A 21,210-nucleotide genomic window follows, 5' to 3' on the forward strand; every position below is an offset into this window, starting at 1 on the left:
AAGATCCAGGTTTTCAATGGCATCTTGGATGCTGCAAGTGTTACGAATCTGGAAACCATTCGCATTCACACACACAGTTGACCCAAAGTTTAGTTATTTCGTTAAGTATATGTGGGTAGTTAGAATCTCTCCCCTATGTCTAATGGGAATTTCATGTGTGCGCTGCGAGTTTCTTTCGAGTTAGTCTTCTGCATTAAATCCCCTCCACTCCTGCAGCGCCATTGCGCATGTGTTCGAGGCCACGGACGTTGACGGGGGTGAGATCACCTCAGGGCCAACTCCGCTCCAGCAAGATGGAATGTTCCCCTCGTCCAATCGGGGGTGAGATCACTTCAGGGCCAACTCCGCCCCCGTCATATGGAATGTTCCCCTCGTCCAATCAGGGGTGAGATCACCTCAGGGCCAACTCTGCCCCAGCCAGATGGAATGTTCCCCTCGTCCAATCGGGGGTGAGATCACCCCAGGGCCGACTCCGCCCCAGCCAGATGGAATGTTCCCCTCGTCCAATCGGGGGTGAGATCACCTCAGGGCTGACTCCGCCCCAGCCAGATGGAATGTTCCCCTCGTCCAATCGGGGGTGAGATCACCTCAGGGCCAACTCTGCCCCAGCCAGATGGAATGTTCCCCTCGTCCAATCGGGGGTGAGATCACCTCAAAGCCGACCCCGCAGTTGCTGTATCTGTTGTTGGTTGGTTGGTCGTGCGTCTGCGGTCTTTTTCGGGGTTCCTTGGTGGTCGGTGGTCATGTTGGTGCTCGTGGTGGTGGTGGTCGTGGTGGAGGTGTTTTGTGGTGCTTGTGTCATGGATCGTCATTCATGGCAGCCAGGATCGCTTGTTGGATTCTGGGTCGTGGGTTCAAGTCCCACCGTGGTGGGTTGTGTTGGAGCGCTCGAGCAGGAGATCCCCGTTCCCGTCCATGGACTCCGACTCGCATATAAAACCACATGAGGAGCCAGGTACCCGGCCAGACTCTGACCCTCAGCTCGCCTTCCATCCCGAGCTGAAGGGCCGAATAAAGACCCACGAGGTCCATTTCTTTTTGGGTATGTGTGTGTGTCTGTGGCCAGTCTGATAAGTAGAACCCGTTTTAGTGATTGCCTTTGTACATTTGCCTACATCTGTATTCATGGTTAAGTCTGCTCTGTGTTTCCCTCCCCATTACCTTGTAAATAAATAACTGTTAAATGTTCCAGTTTGTTGTCCATGCTTTCTTTCATTGACCCAGTATGGTTCGAGCTTGAGTCAGGAAGGCCAATTGTGCCGTAAATTGTCATTTGGGCCGGCGCGGCTTTGGTAATTCCCGCTCGGTTACGCCAGATCCGAGTCGGTAACAGCGACTCGGTTCGGACAAAGCCGGCCGAGGGTGTGGCTTCCCGGTAGCTAGACCGCGCGGCAACTGAGGTAAATTGGAATCAGACAAAAAGACCCGAACAGCGCGGTCGAAATATTGGCGTTGATGGTCCATTAAGCGACCCGTCAACTTCGGAGTTATCGGAGTGACGACCTTCAATTCCGGTGTTCGGTGGGAGACGGCCCAACTGCTCCGTCTCGCGGTCGTTCTTGCCGCCGAACGTGGCACCACAACACTATCCTGTCTGTACCTGTTTGTGGTGAGAATATTGAGGTCACGGAGAGAATCACTTACCTTGGCAGTGATCTTCACGTCTCTGCTGGCTCTGAGCCAGAGGTCAAAAGACATCTGCGTCGGGCCTGGGGAGTCATGGATTCACTGGATCATGGGGTGTGGCCCTGCCAGTACCTGTGCGGGAGGACGGAAGTCCGAGTCTTCAGGTCCTTGGTGCTTCCAGTCTTGCTCTATGGATGTCTGACTTGGACTCTGACCAGAGATCTGAGATGGAGACTTAATTCCTTTGGTACCAGGTCTCTTCAGAGAATCCTTGGCTATCGCTGCTCAGACTTTGTGTCCAACGAGCGGTTGCTGAGAGATTCAAATTAGATTTGTTACCTGCATAGTACGTGAGCGTCAGCTTCGGCTGTATAGACATGTGGCTCGTTTTCCTGATGCTGCTCCTGCTCACCAGATTCTCTCAGCGAGGGAGTCTCGTGAGTGGAGGAGGCCAATCGACCGACCAGGTGCCTCATGGTTGCAGCAGTTTGATCAGCATCTCAAGGAGATGGGGATGAGCCAGGCATCTGCCTGGGGGATGGCCAGACGGAGGCCCGTGGAGTACCAGCGGAAAGTGGACGCAGCGACATGCTGCTCTGGCACATGCTCCCATTTCTGACCTGACCTGATTGTCTTTGAAATGTATTGCACAAATTGAGCATTTCATTGTAACTGAGGCTTATTTCAGCAAATAATGTAAAGTTAAATCAGATGCTATGTTAGAATGCAGATTATATACAACTGCAATTTTAACACTAATAGTCTCTGTTCCAAAAAAAACAAGTTGTCGTGCAAGTTGTCATTGGGAACACAGCCCCCAACTGCACCATAAAAATAGAGGACCAATGGTCCTGTAGTTCACCTGGCTGGTTGGCAAAAGTGGAGTGACAAATGGATCAGGGTAAAAATAAGAACTTAATTTAGAATACCCATTTTAAGTCAGGTGGTATTGACATAATGTGCACAGTATTGAAACTCCCTGCTGTCTGTGAGCCTTCATTTGAAGCATTGCCCACTCCTGGTATGACGATGTCACTTCCTGTTGTATCAAAATTAGCTCCATTTGATAAGGTGCAACCTCACGTAGCCTATAATTCATATTTTTCAAAATATTGCCCACTTTCTGTTTTATGACATCACTGGTAGCCATATTTTGTTTTGGATCAGCTTCTTTTTCTCAAACGTTCCCATCGGTAGTCGATCACATATTTTAAATTTCGCATTGATCGGTGAAGCAGTTTCAGGGAAGAAGAATTTTAAATGTTTTCCTTTGATCCAATATGTCTGCCAGACCACTTGAACAATTACGTCAGTTATCAAATGATATTTCCTTGGTGCATTAACATTGTCTTTGACATGCTGTACTAGTGGTTGGGATTTTGCCTCAGAAAACGACTCTCCGGATACAGCGGGTAGACGGTGGTACGCTGTGGCCAGCGAAACGAGGGTATCAAGCGAGATGACTTTACCTCAGAAAAAGGATGGAATAAAATAAAAGGGAAAAAATGATTTATTAATCCTAACTAATAGCCCATCGCAACGCACCTCCTTGCTTTCCCACTCAACAAAAGGTAGGGACCTAACTACACGTATATTAGTGGAATAACTGACTCAGGACAACTGTATGTTGTATGCATACGGTTCCGAGAACCAAAAACAATATCATCCAGGTGAGCTAAAAATGAGATGTGTAGATTTTACACTTAAATATCTAAATCTATAATAATAAATGTCAGTGTGTGTGCGTGTGTGTCAGTCAGTCAGTGTCTCCTCCAGAACTCCAAAACCATGAAACCAAGTGGCTCCAAACTTGGTATGCATACAAAGTGAGCTCTATGGGAGTGCATGAATGACAACTGGGTGTTTGGGTAAATTTAAACACCCCTTTAGAAGATAATTTTTATGGGTGCTCATCACAAAAAAACAAAAGAAGCCTTACCAAAGTGGCAGCATACCATCTTGTTGAGCCCTCTGGGGTCTTAAGCCACCATTTTGTTTGGCCTGCTCAACAATGCGACTTGGAACAGACCGCAATGGCTTCTTAACGATAAAGCAGTCAAGTTCTATTTTTTTTTTCCACTTTCCTCACTCATATCATCGGATGAGTGATTTTCATCCCTATGAATTGCTGTAAACACCGCTTTTGTCAGTGCTATAGTTTTCAAATTATAAGCATGGAGCGATTTCATGCATTATATGATGTAATTTTCCACCATGACCCCTCAAGGCTAAATTAAAGTATATAATTGAAATATAATTTTGGCTTTGAGGATCGGATATTGTCGACCAAGTATTGAAATCTGGAGTGAAATCTGAAAATTTAAAGAAATAAAGATTCTTAGATTTACGAGTATAACCACTGATCTCTCTACTAATTGGACAGGGTGCGAAATGTTGATTGGTTGGGTGGTCCTGAGACCACTGGAAGCGCTCCATCCACCATATTCCTTTTCCCACAACACAAAAAAAATCCCGTTTGAGTCAATATATAAATACCTGCTTCAAGCAGATCTCCTATGAAAATTCCCATCTTACTCCTTTCCACACTTGATTTTAGTCCATTCCTGGGTTGAAAAGAGAATTGTCATGCTATTTATGAAATGCCATCGTGTGTTGCTTACGGTTGGTAAAAGTTGTAAAAACTGCGATGGTCGTGATCAAAGGAGAAGACTCACATTTAATCAGTAAGTGGCATTCACATTAGTTACTAACAGTCCCATTCATTCGTTTTGGGAGAGAAAAGATGGGCACAAATGGCTTTGTTTTAAAAAGAGCTTTCCCTCCTATCCAGCCAGTAGAGGTCAGTGTTTATAACTAAGCTTGGCTATGGTCCCTCCTTCTCCATGTATGCACAAGAAAATGTGAAATTGCCAAAGCATTAAACTTAACTTTTTCTACTGTTTGTATATTTATATCGAGTGAACAAAATATTAAGGAACGTGTCAAAATTAAAAAGCTTCATTGAGCTGGTTTCATCGAGTGCAATAAAAATAATTAACCAGCTGGATCGATGTGAAAGGTGGTCGCGTCTATAGTAGATTATCCGTGGGGAATCTCCAGAGTGAGGGAGGCAAAATCAATTTAATTAAAGATCGAATTAAAAGAACAAACAAATAACATAACAGGAGGATTAGGGGAAGTAAAGCAACTTTGAAAATTTTCCACTCATTTAATATGTAGTTACAGTATGTTACTTTTCTGCTTCACATTGGAACACTCATTTGAAACCATTGGGTCAATTTGATAGTATTTACGACGGATTATGATGGGGGTGTTTTCACACTTGTGTATTATCGGCCACACGTCAGGGTCTTACTTTAGGCCACCAGGGTCCACCAGGGGCCGCCAGTAGCTCGCGCGCCGTGCATTGAAGAACAGAGCTTTCGACTATTTTGACCTTTCGTTTGGAATCAATGACCTTTCATTGAGTAAATCCTTCCATTTATTTGCCACACAAAACAAGTCCTTGTGAGGGGGTCTGCAATCTCTGATTGCCCTAATTTAAAATGTGCTGGAGAAATTGGTGAGCATTTTGGAGTGATGAGGTCAGGTAGTAGTGACAAGATGTTCACAGTCGTGAAACTCCATGCTGTCGATGCTGTCTCTGAGTTTTCTGATGGGGGTAGTCCTCGTTTCATTTTAAAGGAGTTGTGAGACGATATATTAGACCTTAAAGATGATTAGTAAGCTGATGAATTGAGGAAGGAAAGTTTGGAGTCCTGTGTCTACAATGTAAAACCTTTGCTGATAGTGATAGGAGGAATACTATTTAATTTCACTCTTGCAAACTGAGAGAGAAGCAGTTCGAGAAAATTTACAACTGAGAGAAGCAGTTTGAGAAAGCAAAGTATACATTTTGTAGAATGTGGATAAGATGTAGAGCAGACAGACTAGGACAGAAGAAAATAAGTGAAGAAAGGTGAAGAGAGGGTGCGTAGGTGAGAGAAGGGAAGTGCACGTCAAACAGAAGAAAGCAAGAAACATTGATTAAGGGGGTTGGCAGTTGGATGTGAAGGCAAATTATGGGCTTCAAAAGGAAAACATGGTTGGTTGTCATACAGGAAGGTTGAAACCACATTTTATTTTCCAAAAAATAAAAAAACGCCATGGCTTGTACAGCATGTCAAAGACAATGTCATTGTGCCTGCTGGACTGCAAGTTCTATCCACAGCATTTGAGTGTCTTTTGCCCAGTATTTCTGATTATATTAGATAGCCAAGAGAACTGGAGAGATGAGCAGTATTGGACAGACACAGGTGTGTAATTCTACAAGCAGAACATAATGGTGTCGAAGAAGAGGCGGTAGGGAGAAAGCCTAAATGAGTTTGACAGTAGTTGGTAAATTGATGTTTGAATTGATTGATACGGAGCAGTCTTCTGGTTGTTGCAGTCACCATAATAAATGAATACCATCATCTACACTACACCAGCCATATCAACCACAAAATGAGAGTTCCCGAACAAGTACACATGATTACGTGTCTGAATAAAAGTGCCGGTGATAATCGACTGGTTGATGAACTAACCTACATGGGAGGTTAGAATCAAATTGAGAATCGACTCAGATTGTGAAATGTCTCGAAAGATGGTCTTTCCCTCAAGAGCAATATCATTACTTCAGAATCATCTGTGCATGATGCAACAATGATGCAACTTCCTTGGGTTCAATAATGTTTTCTAAATTCGTTGAAAGCCTTTGAAAACTCAAGAAGACGACAATCTCTTCTTGTATGTTATTCATATTTCTTTTGTCCAACTATAGAAATCCTTTCATGCCCATCAGGCAAATTTCTACTTGCAAATGCATTGCTGGCTTGAAAATAAAAATATATTTTAAAAAATAAAAAAAATGAATACATGTACAAATAAATTAACATTATCACCACTGTTCTCCCTTCATATCCATATGTATAACTGTGCAATGCAGTAGTATCATGTATTTGCACTGTATGCAGATTTGTGGTTCAGATTTCGTTAGAACACCATACCTGCAGCATTTTTACCCGTTATCTTTGCGTGGGTTTCAGTCTCATTTCCGTTTCTCATCTTTGCACAACCCCAGGCAGTTACACTGGCAATTTCATTTGGCTCTTGCAGATGCAGCATGGCAACCTTCCCAAGGTATCGAAACACGAATGGATTTTGTGTCTTGTGCGAGATTACAACACAGGAAGAGTAGCATACATTATTTCTCTTGTTTTTGTCTTAATAATCCTGTTTTGTTGCTGCTTTCAAACCCTTTTACTGATCAATGCCTTGGGTGTTATGCATCATGCATCTCAGTTCATCGACTCTGATTGAGCACAAGAGGTTGAAAAAAAAAAGTGAAAAAATGAAGTCAGTAAATGTCCATAAAACACTTTGGATATGGGAAAATCAAGAGGTTGAGAGTCAGCAGTAAATGCTTATTAAACATTGTCGTTCTGATACCAAAATATGATTTGGTTTTCTAAAGGCCACTCAATTAAACACGAGTCCAATAAAGCATCATGGCTTATGATAATTGTGTGTGCGTGTGCGTGTGTGTGTGTACGTGTGTGTTATTCTCGAGATCAGAGTGACATCACCGCCACGTGCAAACACAGAGTAACGCGATCACCATTTTGACAAAGTGGAAAACAAATGCTTTACGAATGGGAATGCATGCATGACTGCCCGTAGTGAATGCGTCAATGTAGCAAGTCTCGTGAATCACCGTGTAAACTGAAGCCATTTATCTACTTCTCATTGTTGAATTTTGTGGGTTTTTACATTGAATTTGTACCATTTTGGCAGTCATATGTTATCACTATATGGAACACTTGCCAGGCTCGGCAAGTTTGGGCAAGATATTGCATGAAATTGGGGTTAATCGGACTTGATTCTTGTCCATATTGGCTCCTCGCAGGCACCTGGAGTAACAACCCGGGAGACGGAGCGAGGGTGGAGCATCCTGACATGTACAGCTACCTCGTCAGAATGCCAGGTTAGATCCATAATTCTATTTTGATTAGGACAGCTATTTATTTAAAGAATTTACTTTAATATTAATATTGAACACTCTGTCATTCCAAAATCTATTTGATTGCAGAAATGGGGTCTAGGGCAGTGATCTTCACTATTTTTTAGAGGGGGGCCACTTTTGCTGAGAAGGCATCAGTGTGAGAGCCGCCACACCACCTGCAGGACTCAGTCATCGATGCTATAAGGCCCGCCCCACGTACTCTTCTTCATTGTAGTTAACTGGGCTGCAAGTGTAATTATTTGTCGACTGCAACCATATCCTGATGTCGTTATGTGAATTTTATGCTTCGCGTCGGAACACTCACTTGAAACCAGTGTCAATTAAATGGCTTTATGATGGGGTGTTTTCACATTCGTGTATTATTGGCCGCACTTTAGGCCACCAGTGGTTCACAGGCACGCAATGAAGAACAGTGGTCGAGGGGCTATACTTGAATTTCTAGTCCACTAGATTTTAGTTAGATCTCAGCCGAACTTAACTTTTGTTGGTTACAAACCAACTTAATTATTGTTGGTGATACACACTCACAATTATTGACATTAATAAATAATCTGAGTCGGCACTGCCAATGAACACAAGTACATACACATATTCCCCTTCACGCTGGGTTGTTTGCCCCTTCACGATGGGTTGTTTGCTCCATCAAGCTGGGTTGTTTGCCCCATCACGCTGGGTTGTTTGCCCCATCAAGCTGGGTTGTTTGCCCCTTCACGCTGGGTTGTTTGCCCCATCAAGCTGGGTTGTTATGCGGAAATGCGGGTGCTCGCTTACAAGTGCCCGGATGTCCGACCCCGTAAACACATTATATATATATATATATATATATATATATATATATATATATATATATATATATATATATATATATATATATATATATATATATATATATATATATGGATATAAATCGGTGTTGCACAATTGTATCTGAACGAGGTAAACGTCATAACCACAGCACACATAATGCTGAATGATACCTCATTTAAGAGCTTTTGGGTCTGGACAGTGCATGTGGAGGTCTACAAATATCAGTATTCATGCAATTTCGAGTTATGTTAATTTTTGTTGTGCAAATGGTGGTGTATATGCACAGAGTCATTGGTTCATACAAGATACCAGAAGTAAAATATAATATAACCACAAACTAATCAGTCAATTCTGTCAATGTACAATTACCTTTCCATAGATTTACTTCAACGAGAAACCTTAGCAGTCTTAACAGTTCGTGACCATTATGTTGTCAAAGGACATTCATATCAAAGGACATTTATAGCAAGCTCCATAAATATTTTACACTACATTGGTAATCAATTCCCTGACAAACGGAACCTGGGACTCTTTACTAATACTTCCACTTTCTTTCCATGCATGTGTGAGGTGAACAAAAGAACACACTCTGACAATGGCTTGTGTGAGCCAAAGCACAAAGTTTTTATGGGTGGTGTATAACCTCAGAGTCGCAGGTTCGCACACCTACTTCACTGAGAAGCATTAGCAGTCTTAATACTTCGTGACTATTAAGTGGACTTGGAGTTGAGAGGGTTGAGGATGTGAATAAAAATGGGGGAGCTGTGGACTTGGGGTTGGGGATGTGAAGAAGAAACAGGGAGTGGAGGACAGAGTTTGAATGGAGTGGGGAGTGGGGAGTGGGGAGTGGGGAGGGCAGAGAACGGACATTGAAAGGGGGGGGGGTTGAAGACAGTGTTGAGAAGGGGGTGAGGACTAAAGAGAAAGTGGGAGCCGTGGTATTGGGGAGGGTGGATTGAGGACTTGAAGTGGAAAGGTAGAGTGAAGGACAAAGAATTGGAGTGGGGGAAGGGGGGGCAGAGAATGGACAGAGTTGGGAAAGGGGATTTGAGGCTTTGGGGGGGGGTTGAGGATGCAAGGAGGGGTTGTAATTACTGGAAGAAGAAATAGGAACCATGGGGTTGGGAAAGGCAGCAGTGAAGGTAAAGAGGGGAAATCGGGGGTTACTGGGACCCCCCCCCCAAATCCTCAACCCCACTCCACCTCAAGACTTAAATCCTCTTCCAAACACTGAACCCCCCCCCCACCCCCTTCTCCAAACTCTTTGCCCCCTCACTCCAACTCCATGTCCTCCTTTCACCTTTTCTGCAAACCCCTCCCCGCACCCCAACTCTATGTCCTCCCATCCCCATTTCATCAACTCCTACCCTGCCCCCAATCCTAACTATCTGTCCCCTACCCCCAACTCCCTCCCACCTTCCCTCTCCCCTTCTTAACAATGTTACATAAGGATTGACAAGGAACTTTGGTGCAGGAGGCCATTGGGCTCGTAATTTCATTTTTTTATTGTACATGTGAAACATGGTGAAATGAGAGCGAGAGAAGAACCTTCAGAGTTTAGGCTTTATTCCATTTGATTGGAGCCGCTTCTGCGGGCACACCGGGGAATACAGGTTCAGCTAGGAGTACATAAGCAGTAACGTATACATGTGCAATTAATCATCGCAAACTAAATCCGCGTAAGCACGGAGTTCGATATAATCTCCATTCTCACCAGTCAATGAGCACCTTCAGTCAACGAGCACCAAGTGAACAGCCGATGTAAATGGCAATGCCCCGGGGACAATCACCCCGTGCCGCGGAGACCTCCCCTTATACGCGAGACGCACAACATGTGATCCCGCGTCATGTCCCTCAATTCACCACATTCTCCCCACCTTTAAAATGCAACTAGGGGCCCAACTTACACACCATGATTGCTTTAGCACTATAGGAGTATACATTTCAAGCAACGCGGACTAATAGGTCTACAGAAGCATACATGCCAAGCAGTGATTATTTTGAGTTGTAGGAGCATGGTAATGAGCATTGATATATGATATAATGAGCATATAGGAGCATGAGCAGCGAGAATGCCGATAATCCCCTTTACAGATTGAGTCGTCGAGGGGGCCTTATTCGTCGACCTCTCCGGGAGTAAATGGCAGTTTCACTTGAGGGAGGCTCCCGATCCTCTTGGTGAGCCTCGACTTGTGCCGGGGATGACTCCTCGATCGCTCTCGGGTGGAACGCGGCAGCCCCGTCGCCCCGTGGAGTTCCTGGGGGGGGGGAGTCAGAAGGAGGAGTGCCAGAAGGTGGTGTACCTGCGGGAGGAGTACCTGAGGGAGCCAGATGGCGAACCGACACAGTGGTCTCCCTGCCATCCGGGAGCCTGACATGAGCATACTCTGGATTAGTGTCAATGAGTTCGACCCCCTCCACCAGGGGTTCATACTTGCTTTGTCGTACCGGGCGTTTCATGAACACTGTTCCGGGATGGGTCAGCCAGTTGGGCACCGTTTGACCGTCAACATAACGTCGCTGGTGAGTAAACATTCGTTCGTGAGGAGTTGCATTGGTGGACGTGCAGAGCAAAGAGCGTATGGAATTCAGAGCGTCGGGAAGAGTAACCTCCCACCGCTCGGGGCCCAGTCCTCTTGATTTCAACGCCAGAGTTACGGCTTTCCAAATAACCCCGTTATACCGTTCCACCTGCCCGTTACCCTGTGGGTTGTAACTCGTCGTTCGACTAGTTGCTATGCCGAGCTCTAGTAGGAATTGTTTTAGCCCGGCCGACATGAAACACGGCCCTCTGTCTGAATGTATGTACGAAGGTTTCCCAAACATAGCGAAGAGGTCAGAGAGACATCTCACGACAGTGCCCGAGGTCATATCCGAGCACGGAAATGCGAAAGGGAACCTTGAATATTCATCAACAACGGTGAATATGTATCTGTTGTCTGTCTCGGTCGGAAGGGGCCCTTTGAAGTCGATGTTTAGTCTCTCGAAGGGGGAAGTGGCCTTGATCAGTCTGCCAGATGCCGCGCCATAGAATCTGGGTTTTAGTTCAGCACAAACAGGGCATGAAGCATTCATTTGTTTAATATCTTCAACAGAATAGGGAAGATTTTGTCTGCGCACGAAATGTGCCATTCTGGTTACCCCTGAGTGGCAGAGAGACACGTGTAGGTCTTGCAAAGCCTGACTGATTGTTGCTGAACTGTAGACCCGAGAGAAGGTATCTGCAGCAGGGTTTTCCTTCCCGGGCCGGTAAACAATGTCGTAACTGTAGCAAGCTAGGTCTATCCGCCATCTCATAATTTTTTCATTCTTAATTTTCCCGTTATTTTTCCCATCAAACATGAATGCCACGGATCGTTGGTCCGTAACGAGCGTGAAGTGGTTTCCCAGTAAATAATGTCTCCATTTCCGCAGCGCTTCGACGATCGCGTACGCTTCCTTCTCTATCGCTGAGTGTCTCTGCTCGCTTCTAGAGAGAGTTCTCGAGAAGAACGCGACCGGCCGCCCAGACTGATTAAGTGTAGCAGCTATCGCGTGATCTGAAGCGTCGGTTTCCACCACAAAGGGCACCGAGCTATCGATCGATAAAACCACGGACTTACTGATATCATCCTTGAGGTTGTGGAAAGCTCTTACAACAGCGGCATCTGGTGGAAAGTTTTTGCAATGCACTAGGGGATGTATTTTCTCGGAGTATTGCGAAATCCATCTCGCATAGTAAGCGAACATGCCGATCACCCGGCGCATTGTCTGCAAGTCCTGAGGTGGTGGTAGCTCACGGAGCGGGCGCAATCGTGCAGGATCAGGCTTAATTGTGCCGTCGGCTATCGTGTAGCCGAGAAGGTCAATTGACCTTGCCGAGAATACGCATTTCTCGTAGTTGAGAGTCAGATTATATTTTCTAGCAATGCTCAAGAATCTGTCCAGATTCCTATCATGTTCCCCCTGATCCCTACCGCACACTGTGACATTGTCCACGTAAACAAAAGTGTCTTTGAGGTTTTTCATCCGAGATGATGTCGTCCATAACTCGTTGGAAGCAAGCTACCCCATTCGTGACACCGAAAGGTATTCTCCTGAATTGGTAGAGGCGCCTCCCTGCCTGGAATGCGGTGTAAGGTTTGTCTTCCTCTCGGATGGGAATTTGATGATAGGCGCTTCGCAAGTCGATGGTGCTGAATACCTTATAATTGGCCACGCGTTCGACCATCTCGTCTATGCGCGGCAGGGGGTAGGCATCGAGTTGGGTAAAGCGATTGACCGTTTGGGAATAATCGACAACCATTCGTTTCTTATGGTTCTGACTGCTGGTTACTAACACCTGTGCGCGCCATGGCGAATCGCTCGGTTCTATAATTCCTTCTTCCAGTAATCGCTTGGTTTCCGAAGTGATGAAATTCATGTCAGCAGTGGTATATCGCCGCGATTTAATCGCTATCGGTTTGCAGACCGGCGACAAGTTAGCGAACAGCTGGGGGGACGTTACCTCGGCAGTGGTCAACGCATTTAAAATTAGACGAGGCTTGCTTCCTCCAAAGGGTATTTCGACGCTCGTGTGCTGCTTGAGGACATTATGACCCAGAATTACGTCTGCGCACAAATCACGAAGCACCAGTACCCTTACATCCCGATGCGTGTACCCTTTTACGTCCAATTCAACATTGCAGTACCCTCGTACGCGGGATTGTAGTGAGGTGGCGGCCATGCATACCGTATTGTCAGTCGGGTGGATTATCCATTTCCTGCCTTTTACTAGCGAGCTGTTGACGAAACTTTCAGAGCTACCGGTATCAATCAGTGCCTCAGCCATATGCCCGTTAATTCGTACGTTGATGATAGCCTTGGATAGATTCCCCGGGGAGGCTGCAGTTAATTTATTTTGCGAGTAGAGAGCCGCAGAAGTGGGTTTATTTCTCCTTAGAGTAGATTTACATACCCTGGCATAATGCCCTTTCTTGTCGCAATTCATGCATGTGGCATCTCTGGCGGGACATTTTTGACGAGGGTGCCTTTTGTACCCACAAAAGAAGCATTTACCAACCGGAGCAGTTGCTGAGGAGTTTGACGTGGCCTGGGTATCCGGCTCCTCGGGTGTTTCTCCATCCCCTATGTCTGGCTGTGTCTGTGCCAGTGGGGTTCCTTGGGTTCCCATCGTATCAGCGTTCATTAGCAGCATCGGTGTCCCAAATGACTCAGATTGCTGCTGAGCCGTATCCATCGCTCGTGCCTGATCGACTACCTTGTCAAGAGTGGGTTGCCGTATGTGGGCTGATCTGAGTCCTTGGATGAATGCCTCCCGTGTCGCTTCCTTTCGGTGTTCCTCGGCGCTTACGGCCCGGAAGCTGCAGTCTTTTCCCAGCTAATTCAGAGCTTGCAGGAACTGATCGATTGTCTCCCCGGCTGCTTGCCTGCGTGTGTTGAGAAGATGTCGTATGTATACCTCGTTCTTGGGCTTCACGTAGAGCGCCTGCAGCACGTCGATCGCTGCTTCGTAAGTGTCGCACTCCGAGAAGAGCCTGTACACGCTGGGCGAGACATGATTCACGAGAGCGGCAAATTTGTCAGCTCCCTCCTCGATGATGGTCAGATAGTGTGAGAAGGAACAGAACCAATGCGACCATTTCATTTCTGCGTCAGTCGCGTTTGGGTCTGCGTTGAACCTCTCTGGTTTGTAGATCTTGTCCATCGTTGGTTGAGAGAGCCGAGAAAACCAAATGGAATAAATTGAAATGAGAGCGAGAGAAGAACCTTCAGAGTTTAGGCTTTGTTCCATTTGATTGGAGCCGCTTCTGCGGGCACACCGGGGAATACAGGTTCAGCTCGGAGTACATAAGCAGTAACGTATACATGTGCAATTAATCATCGCCGACTAAATCCGCGTAAGCACGGAGTTCGATATAATCTCCATTCTCACCAGTCAATGAGCACCTTCAGTCAACGAGCACCAAGTGAACAGCCGATGTAAATGGCAATGCCCCGGGGACAATCACCCCGTGCCGCGGAGACCTCCCCTTATACGCGAGACGCACAACATGTGATCCCGCGTCATGTCCCTCAATTCACCACACATGGAAATTTTTAATCCATTGGCAATTCAATTCAAAAAGAGTGCATCACATCCTTTTCAAATTAACCCAAGGGTTCATGGATAAATATCTGGACTTTGTACAACGCGGGTCCAATGGACCCCGTAACTGAAACAGTTAACTTGCAAATTATTGTTGTGGATTTCAGAATCGGATCCAAGTAATGCACACAACATCCAGGTCCTCAGACAGTTGTTTCCATAAATGCATGTTCAGAAGAGAACCATCCCCTTGTCTGGTGGGATTCTAACTTTTTGATGTGTTGGAGAAGGGTAGAAAACAGGTTCCCCTTCTTTCCTATGGGATAACCTTTTCCTCTTTACATGTTCAAGACGTATGATTTTAAGTTAGTTTTCATTTCTTCATGAGCGATATTCACCGTTCGTGCACTCGATAGATAGCCGTTAGCCCAACGGAGACTCATTATATTCCCTTTCCATCAAGACGCATTGGCTTCGAAATAGACGATTAATTTACACATTTTATATTGGTTATCATTTTCACTTTGGAATGACAGGACATTTGAGTCATTCAACACACCACAGGCTTTGCCTGAACAGTTCATTCTGACAGTCAAACATGGCTGTGGTCTCGGATCAATTACCTCAGGACCACATTTTTACATTGACGTTCGACATCCACCTTATTTTCATCGACGTCCAACACCCACCTCTTTTTTTAATCGACATTTGACACCCACCTTCTTCCATCGGGATCGACACCCTGTTTAGCAGCTCTATGGACGTTAATTGGCTCTTGTTCATGTCGGGCTGAGCAGAGAGGTGACAATTACCCGTTGACGTTTTGTGAGCGCTTCAGCCAGCGAATGACTGCTTTCTGGCGTTCGTCCAGCGCCCCGAACATGGCGCCATAAGCTAGGCCTGTGTTAATTGGGAGTTGCACCTCATTCGATGGTGATGAGGATGACCGCGAGCATTGAGGGTTGGAGGTCACGTGCAGCAATGCGTCAATAGGCAAGCTGGATTTGGCCGAAGTCGTGCTTGAGGCTCCACCAACATTGGTTGCCTATAAAAGGACAGTAGGACTGCCTTAAGACAATTGCTGACGGCTGCGGGCCGTTGGTGACAGCTCCTGGCGGCTGCGGGCCGTTGGTGACAGCTCCTGGCGGCTGCGGGCCGTTGGTGACAGCCCCTGGCGGCTGCGGGCCGTTGGTGACAGCCCCTGGCGGCTGCGGGCCGTTGCTGACAGCCCCTGGCGGCTGCGGGCCGTTGCTGACAGCCCCTGGCGGCTGCGGGCCGTTGCTGACAGCCCCTGGCGGCTGCGGGCCGTTGCTGACAGCCCCTGGCGGCTGCGGGCCGTTGCTGACAGCCCCTGGCGGCTGCGGGCCGTTGCTGACAGCCCCTGGCGGCTGCGGGCCGTTGCTGACAGCCCCTGGCGGCTGCGGGCCGTTGCTGACAGCCCCTGGCGGCTGCGGGCCGTTGCTGACAGCCCCTGGCGGCTGCGGGCCGGTGCTGACAGCCCCTGGCGGCTGCGGGCCGTTGCTGACAGCCCCTGGCGGCTGCGGGCCGTTGCTGACAGCCCCTGGCGGCTGCGGGCCGTTGCTGACAGCCCCTGGCGGCTGCGGGCCGTTGCTGACAGCCCCTGGCGGCTGCGGGCCGTTGCTGACAGCCCCTGGCGGCTGCGGGCCGTTGCTGACAGCCCCTGGCGGCTGCGGGCCGTTGCTGACAGCCCCTGGCGGCTGCGGGCCGTTGCTGACAGCCCCTGGCGGCTGCGGGCCGTTGCTGACAGCTCCTGGCGGCTGCGGGCCGTTGCTGACAGCTCCTGGCGGCTGCGGGCCGTTGCTGACAGCTCCTGGCGGCTGCGGGCCGTTGCTGACAGCTCCTGGCGGCTGCGGGCCGTTGCTGACAGCTCCTGGCGGCTGCGGGCCGTTGCTGACAGCTCCTGGCGGCTGCGGGCCGTTGCTGACAGCTCCTGGCGGCTGCGGGCCGTTGCTGACAGCTCCTGGCGGCTGCGGGCCGTTGCTGACAGCTCCTGGCGGCTGCGGGCCGTTGCTGACAGCTCCTGGCGGCTGCGGGCCGTTGCTGACAGCTCCTGGCGGCTGCGGGCCGTTGCTGACAGCTCCTGGCGGCTGCGGGCCGTTGCTGACAGCTCCTGGCGGCTGCGGGCCGTTGCTGACAGCTCCTGGCGGCTGCGGGCCGTTGCTGACAGCTCCTGGCGGCTGCGGGCCGTTGCTGACAGCTCCTGGCGGCTGCGGGCCGTTGCTGACAGCTCCTGGCGGCTGCGGGCCGTTGCTGACAGCTCCTGGCGGCTGCGGGCCGTTGCTGACAGCTCCTGGCGGCTGCGGGCCGTTGCTGACAGCTCCTGACGGCTGCGGGCCGTTGCTGACAGCTCCTGACGGCTGCGGGCCGTTGCTGACAGCTCCTGACGGCTGCGGGCCGTTGCTGACAGCTCCTGACGGCTGCGGGCCGTTGCTGACAGCTCCTGACGGCTGCGGGCCGTTGCTGACAGCTCCTGGCCGGCTGCGGGCCGTTGCTGACAGCTCCTGACGGCTGCGGGCCGTTGCTGACAGCTCCTGACGGCTGCGGGCCGTTGCTGACAGCTCCTGACGGCTGCGGGCCGTTGCTGACAGCTCCTGACGGCTGCGGGCCGTTGCTGACAGCTCCTGACGGCTGCGGGCCGTTGCTGACAGCTCCTGACGGCTGCGGGCCGTTGCTGACAGCTCCTGACGGCTGCGGGCCGTTGGTGACAGCTCCGGGCCGTTGGTGACAGCTCCTGACGGCTGCGGGCCGTTGGTCCATTTTTCTATAAATGCTTGATGAATTCTTTATTTGTTTGAGATTATTTTGTTGATTTGAATTCATCCATTTAAAACCAAACTTTTTTTGTTTTTGTCCAAACCGAATCGCTGTTGCCGACTCGGATCCAGCGTAACCGAGCGGGAATTACCAAAGCCGCACCGGCCCAAATAACAATTTACGGCACAATCGGCCTCCCTAATTCTCAAGCCCGAACCATACTGGGTCAATGAAAGAAAACACAGACAACGAACTGGAACATTTAACAATTATTTATTTACAAGGGGCAATAGTGAGGGAAACACAGAGCAGACTTAATCACAAATATAAATGCAGGCAAATGTACAATAGCAATCACTCAACAGTTTTACTTTCAAGACGATTTGTTAGACTCGAACACCCACCACGGTGAGACTCGAACTCACGAACCAGAATCCAACGAGCACAGCCAGGATCCTACGAACGACCCGGCCAGCCACGAATGATGACCGACGACCAGGAGAGCCCAGCAGACCAGAAACAAGGAACGACCTCCAAGGAATCAAGGAACAACACCCACGGATACAGCTCGCGATCCTTCTTATCCCTCCCGTGTGGGGCGGAGGGATCCGCTCTCCTGTAACTCGCCTACGGATTGGATGGGGCGTTTTCGGGTGTCGTGGTGGCCAGCAGCGATTGGAGGAGAGGGGGCGTGTCGGTGTCTCGGTGCTCCTCCCCCGAGAGGCTCTTTTGCTGTCTTCCCCAGTGTCGACAGGGGAGACATTCTTGTTCGATGAGGCGGAGTCAGAGCTCCGAGGGGAGGGGGGCTCCGCCCACGTCCGTAGTCAGAAACACGTGCGTTATGGCGCCGTGGTGTGAAGTGAAAGCTGGGCGGGTGAAGAGCTTGTTCGCCCGCAAAGTGGGAAGAGTGGTGAGGGTTTTGTTGGCGTCGGGAGATTTAAAGATGTAAAAAATCCCGACGATAAAAGAAACCCGCAGCGCACACATGAAATGAACCCATTAGACAAAGGGGAGGGACTCTAACTATCCACATATACTTAACAAAATAACTGAACTATGGGACTGCTGACTGTCTGTGTGCAAAAGGCTTCCAAATTCGTAACAATATCAACCTTGGAGATGTTTTTTTTTCCAACATCCGACCAACCAACAACCACGGAGACCAAAACCATTCGATTTGCTGAGGTAACGTCATGGCAATGACTAAATACATATCGATTAGATGGTTTATTGATAAAATAAATAAACTTACGTAAACCAAACACTTGAGAAAATAAAATGAAATAGAATAATACAAAATAGACCAATCAAAACGAACAGAAAATCGGCCGTCCTGCCTGCAGGGCCGAACAAACGCAAGAAAAAAAACACACGACGATAAACCTCGTAAAACCTCATAAGTTAGGAAATAATGAGGAAAATTTTTTTAGAAACTTACCTTTATCAAAGGGAGAAACAGTAAATGATTTCAAAATGGAGAAATTCCCCCAAATAAATCACAAAACAACGTCGATGGATCCGGATGCAGAAAATGTTTGTACATCGATCTCAAAATGCAGAAAACGCAGCTCACAGATCACGTGATGTTTCGTTGGAAGAAAATAATTCATAAATTCAAAAATCACGTGAAGTAAAAAAAGAAAATACTTATCTTTGTCAAATAAATCGAATCGCTGATCCGATTTGAAATATCGTAAAATAAACACGAAGTGGAGGAAAAAAAAAACTCAGGAAGTACATGAGAAAACGAGATGGTGAAAGCACACAGAAGCTTTTAAAATAACTTGAATACATCACAAACGACTCAGGACATTCCTCCGGAGATGACGAACCTTGAATGGAATGTGTCACGTACAAATTACGAAGGAGACGATGCAAAATGCAACCACCGGTCCATTGGACCCGAACCATGCAGTCTCGGGGTAGCATTTTTATTAAATATAAACATATTAATCCCGTTAAAACTGAACGGAATTAAATAAAAAATTATACCATAGAAATGTTGTAAAAATTCGACTTGAGGGACACATGGAAAGGCATGCAAATAAGGATTGAAATTAAAAAAGTTATAACAAAAATTTGACCCGAACCATGCAGTCTAGGCTCATGGGGTGAAACTTAAACATGTGAAGACGAATGCCTGAACAATTCAAACATCCCTGCGTTGTTCCCGTTGTTCTTGTCCCCGTTAGTTAAGAACAATATTTAAAAATAATAATAATAAAGAACGTTTAATTCACAATCTCGGGAGATTCTGTCATCTCGCGATTGTTCAGTAGAAATAGTTGTTAAGTAAGTTAATTGATAAAACAAACATGTAAGGTCATTTGTGTGGTGTCGTGGATAGAGATGCTTGGCAGGCAGACACGAGCGGGGGAACAGTCGAGCCGGGCTGTGTTGCACAAGCGCGAGCGCGGGCGTAATTTGCCCGCAGCTCTCCTTTATTACGTACTCCGCACACTCACAAGCCGGGCGACTATGGCATCACTACAACGCCTCAGGCGGCGCGCACTCCTTATATTCCTGGCAGACACGACGCTCACGCCGACCACTCCTCCCATCATCATGCCCCGCCCTGCATGCCCGCAGGCTATACCACAATTTGTAATGGAAAAAATAATGTGTAACTCCCAACTCCTCGGACAAAGACCTTTATAATGAAATGGGTTTTATGGTCCCTGGTGGAGTAGTTTAAGAAAAAATCGTTGGATAGATTAGACACACAAAGAACCAAACCGAACTAGAAGGGCACTCGGTAGAGCGCACACCTCCACCACATAATGCCTGATCCATGACAACATACCTGGCCCAATACATTTTAGAAATATCATGTTGTCCAGTTCTGTATCGGGTTTGGCCCGACCTGTCAATGGTGAAGAACCACTTTACAAATTAAATAACTATCGTATCCATATTCGGGTTCAGATCTTCACCAAAATCGAATCAATTTGTCGTGGCCACACACCCAACCTGTCCACCAAGTTTTAGCCGAATCCGTCCACAACTTTTTGAGTTATCGTGCTATATGTCGGTTTAGCCCAATCTCTCATTGGTGAAGAATCACTTTAAAAGTCCAGTAGCCGGATCAGGATCCGGATCTTCACCAAAATCTAATCAGTTCGTCCTTGTCCCACACTGAACTTGCTCACAAAATTTCGTTCGAATCCGTCCACAACTTTTTGAGATATCGTGCCCTATAGTGTTTTTGGCCCGATCTCTCAATGGTGAATAATCACTTTAAAAGTTCTAGTAGCCGGATCAGGATCCGGATCTTCACCAAAATCTAATCCGTTTGTCCTGGTCACACACCCAACCTGCCGACCAAATTTCATTCGGATCCGTCCACAACTTTTTGAGATATTCTGTGCACAAATAAACAGAAAGGGGTGAAAACATCACCTCCTTCACCTTCGGTGGTGAAGGTAATAAGCGTATTAATACTGTACTCGCAGAGACCCATGGAACCGCACAACGTAAAATGTGACTTCAAGTTCTCAACCCCCCCCCCCCACAGCCCCCCTCATAAACCCCAAGTCATCAACCCCCTCCCCCCACTCCAAAGTATCAACCTCCTCTGTCCCATCCTTGCTCTCCCTCCCCAACCCAAGTTCCCACATTCCCCTCCTGAACCTAAGGCATCAATCCCTTCCCCACTTGAGGCCTTCATACTTCCTCCCCACCCCACCTCCCAACCACAACTACTCAGCCCCCCCCCGACAACCACACAGAAAGTCCTCAACCTCCTCCCAACTCTGTCCCATCTTTGCTCTCCCCCCATCCCCACCCTGCTCACAAACCCAACTCTGTCCCCCCCCCCCTTCTCACCTTCCTCCAGCTTATAAAAGCAAATGGCTATTTCCACATCAATCATTACATATGACTTCAGTCCCTCATCAAAACAGTGGAATCGTTAACGCTTTCCCTTCCCCTA

General features: G+C 47.7%; 1 long non-coding RNA gene across 1 annotated transcript in view; it reads right to left on the minus strand.

Moving 5' to 3' along the window:
* Positions 1–20,753, minus strand: part of LOC147034706 (uncharacterized) — an 83,956-nt gene extending 63,203 nt beyond the window's left edge. The window contains exon 1 of the long non-coding RNA XR_015060417.1: positions 18,718–20,753. This is a non-coding gene — a long non-coding RNA (uncharacterized LOC147034706). The remainder of the gene's footprint in view (positions 1–18,717) is intronic.
* Between the last annotated feature and the right edge of the window lie 457 nt (positions 20,754–21,210).

Source organism: Eptatretus burgeri, chromosome 1, assembly GCF_056783735.1.
Source record: "Eptatretus burgeri isolate ZD-2024b chromosome 1, Ebu_testis_v1, whole genome shotgun sequence".
In the NCBI taxonomy this organism is placed as follows: domain Eukaryota; kingdom Metazoa; phylum Chordata; class Myxini; order Myxiniformes; family Myxinidae; genus Eptatretus; species Eptatretus burgeri.